Here is a 5991-nt window from a genome sequence, read left to right as displayed (position 1 = left end):
GACGGGGACGGGGACGGCCGGGGCGCGACGACGGCGACGGGGACGGGGCGCGATACGGGGCGGGGGCGGCGACGAAGACGAACATGATCTAACTGAAAATTTTCGTAAGTGTTGTATATATAGGAGAGGCCTTTAGTACCGGTTGGAGCCACCAACCGATACTAAAGGCCAACTTTGGCCAGGCCAAGAGGCGGGAAGAGCACCCTTTAGTACCGGTTGGAGCCACCAACCGGTACTAAAGGTGGTGCGCTGCCACCCACGGTGCAAAAAGTTTAGTCCCACCTCGTCGGGCGAAGGGCAGCCGCACTGGTTTATAAACCCAGACGCGGCTGCCATTTCAAACTCCTCTATAAAGCAGGCTTTTGGTCCTAACTACGCTGTGAGTCTGCTGGGCCTTGTGCGCCTGAAATTGCACGCCCGTGGTCTAGCAGGCCCACAGGGCAGCGCCCCAAATTTTTTATATAGTTTTTTTCTTTTCTGCTTTATTTTTTCTTCTATTTATTGCTGAGTAGTTTTTTCTTTTCTGCTATATTTATTTTCTTCTATTTATTTCTGAGTAGTTTTTTATATAGTTTTTTCTTTTCTGCTACAGTTTTTTTCTTTTCTGCTATTTTTTCTTTTCTGCTTTTTTCTTTTCTGCTTTATTTATTTTCTTCTATTCATTTATTTTTATATACCATGCCAAGTTGATGGTTGAAAGTTGATGGCATGGCTTTGAATGGTGCATACTGAATGCACAAAAAGTCTGGAGTTATAATAAGTTTAAAAAATGAAGTGCCAGTGTAACAGATGAGTTCTCGTCCGAAACTCTAATACTCCGAAAGAGATTGTCCACTTTGTACACAAAGTGCGTCCAGTTTTTGCCGTGACCCTCTCTACTCTTTCGCACATGCTATGCAGGTGAAATAATGATACCATGCCAAGTTTCGACATTTTCACAGTTCATTTTGTAGTGATTTTCAATTTCACGATCATTTAGCTCTCTAAACAATTAGGTAAATGACTGAAAAACAGCAAATGATGTCAAAGCATGTTGGAAATTTATGACGTCGCTTTGAATGGTGCATACTGAACGCAAAAGAAGTCCGGAGTTCAAATAAGTTTAAAAAACATTGAAGTGCCGGTGTAACAGATGAGTTCTCGTCCGAAACCCTGATACTCCGAAAGAGATTGTCCAGTTTGTACACGAAGTGCGTCCAGTTTTTGCCATGACCCTCTCTACTCTTTCGCACATGCTATGCGGGTGAAATGATGATACCATGCCAAGTTTCAACATTTTCACAGTTCATTTTGTAGTGATTTTCAATTTCATGGTCATTTAGCTCTCTAAACAATTAGGTAAATGACTGAAAAACAGCAAATGATGTCAGAACATGTTGGAAATTGATGACGTCGCTTTGAATGCTGCATACTGAACGCAAAAGAAGTCCGGAGTTCAAATAAGTTTAAAAACATTAAAGTGCCCGTGTAACAGATGAGTTCTCGTCCGAAACTCTGATACTCCGAAAGAGATTGTCCAGTTTGTACACGAAGTGCGTCCAGTTTTTGCCGTGACCCTCTCTACTCTTTCGCATATGCTATGCGGTTGAAATGATGATACCATGCCAAGTTTCAACATTTTCACAGTTTATTTTGTAGTGATTTTCAATTTCACGGTCATTTAGCTCTCTAAACAATTAGGTAAATGACTGAAAAAACAATAAATGATGTCAGAACATGTTGGAAATTGATGACGTCGCTTTGAATGCTTCATACTGAACGCAAAAGAAGTCCGGAGTTCAAATAAGTTTAAAAAATATTGAAGTGCCCGTGTAACAGATAAGTTCTCGTCCGAAACCCTGATACTCCGAAAGAGATTGTCCAGTTTGTACACGAAGTGCGTCCAGTTTTTGCCGTGACCCTCTCTACTCTTTTGCACATGCTATGCGGGTGAAATGATGATACCATGCTAAATTTCAGCATTTTCATAGTTCATTTTGTAGTGATTTTCAATTTCACGGTCATTTAGCTCTTTAAACAATTCGGTAAATGACTGAAAAACAACAAATGATGTCAGAACATGTTGGAAATTGATGACGTCGCTTTGAATGCTGCATACTGAACACAAGAAGTCCAGAGTCCAAATAAGTTATTAAAAATAAAAAAGAGGTGCAATGCTGGTTAATTTGCTTCAAGCCTTTCGGAATAGTGTAGACTGCACTGCACATAGCTCAATGCAATCTATGCTATTTCGAAAGGCTTGAAGCTAATCAACATGCAGGTGAGCATTGCGCCTCTTCGTCATTGTCTCTGCACTCACGGCTTATAAACCGCTCATACTGCCTCTCTCTTAGCGAGGTGGGACTAAAAATCAGCTTACTAAGAAACTCTAGTACCGGTTCATGCCACGAACCGGTACTAAAGGTCTTCGTGGGGGCCCCAGCCTGACCACAGCCGCACTGGCCTCATTTGTACCGGTTCGTGGCATGAACCGGTACTAAAGGATGCTCACAAACCGTTACTAATGATGTCCGTCCACCTAGCCGTTGGAACCGACACTAATGGTCACATTAGTGCCGGCTCAAATTCAAACCGGCACTAATGTGATTCACATTTGACCCTTTTCTACTAGTGGTTGGTGCATGACAGGCAAGAGCATTGACGTTCCATTAATAAGCTTGGTGGGGCCATTGTTTGGTCTAGTATCCCAGCCAAGCTGCTATTAGCCTTGTGGCGCTCGTCCAGGCATCCGAACTGGGTCGCCTGGGCCAGGCTAGTCATGGTACAAGGAATTCAGGCCAGACAACCTTTCCTTTTCCTAGGGCAGGAACAAAACAACCATCCCTGAAACTCAGGCACACTTCCAGGCCAGGCAAGATTTGATGAGGATACAAACCAAACTGACTGTTAGTGCCTTGGTGGTAGAGTTAGGATCGGAGTAAAGTCTTTGATCGGCAGTGGTAATATGATGGAGTCGCCGTCGGTGTGGAATAAGGTAGGTCTCCCTGTCGCGCCCTTGTGTCAGTGGCGGTTCTTCACATTCTCAAGGTTTGTTTTCTTCATTTACGGATTTGTCTCAATGGGGCAGCCATGTGTAGCAAACAATGTGGTCATGTGTTGGTTCTCCGTCTCCAATTTCGACCGACAAAGGTTTGGCCAACCTTGGTCATGTGTGTTCCTGACTTCATATGGCCGGCCCTAGGGCGTTCTACATGCCCTCTTTGGCATTTTCTTCTTTGGGGCCACCGACATGTTATATTCTACACCGGCAACTTTCTGCTGCCGCTTCTACAAGATCACAAGTTTATAAAAGTTTGCACTATTGAGAAGGAGGCCAGAAATGGCAACGAGCTTTGCTCAGAGCGTGTCGTTGATGGATGTAGGAAGAAGAAGACTTGATCACCCCAAAAACATGAATGCATTTTTCAATTTTTGTACGGGTGTTTTGGTCATTGTCTGTGCTACTTAATATATGACCTTTGCCTTTTCAAATCAAGCGGAGAGACCGGAAGTTTCCCGTAATGAAATTAATTTAAACTTTTGCAATAATTGAGAGACCAAAACATATTTTTTTCTCCTCCCATCTACCCATACATATGGACAACTAGGATTACGTTGTCGTCTACTTGTTCTAGAACATGTTAAAAGGAGAATGGGTAACCCGCAACAGAAGAATAAAGAGAGGATGGGTAAGCTGTTCTTCTAGCAAGTTGTGTTGCTTTTAGCATGATCGGGTACACGTGTCGAGTTAAGGAGCAAAGCTTACTCTAAATTAACCAACCAGCAGGATTGATTACATAAACAAACCATGCATGACCATGACGGCCAGGATAATCGATCTTTGATTAGTAGTTGCCTGGTTAGTACGTAGTGGATCAGTGAGTACACTAGTAGTGTTACTTGGCAACTTGTGCTTAGGACCACCACTAATAGAGCCAAATGGAATCTCATCACTACTTCTCAGTACTTTAAAGTAACCGGGGATCAAAGCCAATTGAGACTTGCATGTTCATGTAACATCACTAGAGCCCAAGCCCCCATGCCATTAGAAGATATATAGTAGCTAATTCATATTTCCTTTTCTTTATTGGCGAGCCCGCCAATTCTCATTATTAGACTCTATATCATCGATCGTGTTAGGTGTCTGGCATGGGAACCTGGATTTTGGTTTGCTCTTCGAAAGCCCTAGCTACTCTGATATTTATGTTTGTTCCCTCTAAAATGCAAGATTTCCAGGGTATATTGTATTCTCCAAACATGTAGATCACATAAAAATAATTGCAAAAGCATATTTAGTCATGAGTTTAGTAGCATTAATTTGGTGTTTTAGATGCTACTACTTTTTCCTTTTTACTAGGTTGTCAAATTAAAAACGTTTGACTGGAAACTTCTACACTGACTTACATTTTAGATTATATTTAGTATATTATTAATTAATTACTGGAGAGAAAATCAAGATCATGTTGGTATAGTAATATCAGTTGATTCTATACTCCCCCCTCTAGATCCTAAGGATGACCACTACTTGCAAGATCGAGGGTTATTACAATGGAACAGAGGGTGAATGATTGTGTTGATGTAACTCTAGCTACAGTTCAAGTTGATGGCAATAATAATGTGTAATATATAGGTTGATCATAGGTTTACTCTGTATTTGCCAAGGATAAAAGTGAACGGTGCAACGTTGGCATGATCAAGATGCAACGACAGTACCAGAGGAGAAGAGAGGAGTTCGAATGAATGGTAACGTAAAACTCATGGAAGAGAAAGCAAAACAATTACAACCAATAATAAGTGTATCTTTAACAATTAGTAAACTCTCAATGAACGTAACCTCCTCCAAGAGACACAAATTTACACATCTTTTGACACATGTCGTCACAGAGTCGTCAGTCGAACTGGTGAGTGACGTCGATAGGTGATTTTGATTATTTTTCTTCCCAACTAAAAGTGATCTTGAATGGTTGACAAGAAACATCCATGTGGGTGGTACTGGTACACGACAGTATGGTAGCCATAATGTACAGAGGATCAGCCCTGGCTATTGGGAACCGTACTTAGTCTAATCAGGGGATTAGTTTATTTAATTAACAAGTAGGACGAACTTTGGAAGTGTCCGAACGATTTAATCAACAACAGTAAATCATACGACCACATGATTATTTTTACATAACAAAGGCATAATGCATAATGCAAGTCACTTCTACTATATATATTAGTAGTAGTATTTCCAGTTATGCACGTGTAACTCTTTCCGATCATATCTCCTTGATGTGATATTTCAAGTTAATAAATAAATATAACTTATTGAAAACCCCTTTTAAGGACTTACGACGCATCTGTATACAGATAGTCATCAACAGGAGCTTACATCAACATGATGTATGCATCGAATTGAGTATAGCTCAGATGGTTATGTTTCTTGTAGAGGAACCACCGAGTTGAAGTCCTGGACTTGGCATGGGTGATCACATTATTTTGAGTTTATTTCAGGCATTCTGGCTATGTACAAGATGATGTTCTTGCCAACTACAAGGTGCCTCTGGCCACTTCGTCAATCTCAAATTTTGTTGATTCAATCTCTCAAAAGTGCTTATAGGAATGTTTGTAGATGCGTGTATGTGAGTGTCTGTGTTTGTATAGTGTTTCTAAAAAAACATGTTACACATGAACATGGGAAGTCAAAAGAAAGAAATGCATGGTTTTATGTAAAGTACATTAACCAGTTCAAAAATCTTTGACACACATCTGCAATAGTATTTGTAATTGGAAAACCCTGGCATTTTGCACCTAGCAAATACGTAAGTGACAGCTGTCCATTCGCACAGAGCCCAGATAGGTGGAAGAAGATAAATCAAGCTACGTATACCTACCTACGCCAGCAGGCATGCAACGAAAAATAAATGTAGAGCGTGCATGCGTTCTTGCAAGGAGCCCTAATCTCCAACATACTCCCTCCTACCCAGCCTAAATGCACTCGTCCCATTGTAAACTATAAATACACACGTGTAT

Source organism: Triticum dicoccoides, chromosome 4A (genome assembly GCF_002162155.2).
Source record: "Triticum dicoccoides isolate Atlit2015 ecotype Zavitan chromosome 4A, WEW_v2.0, whole genome shotgun sequence".
Classification (NCBI taxonomy): Eukaryota; Viridiplantae; Streptophyta; class Magnoliopsida; order Poales; family Poaceae; genus Triticum; species Triticum dicoccoides.
The sequence above is the reverse complement of the archived record's forward strand: the minus strand, read 5'-3'. Positions refer to the sequence as shown.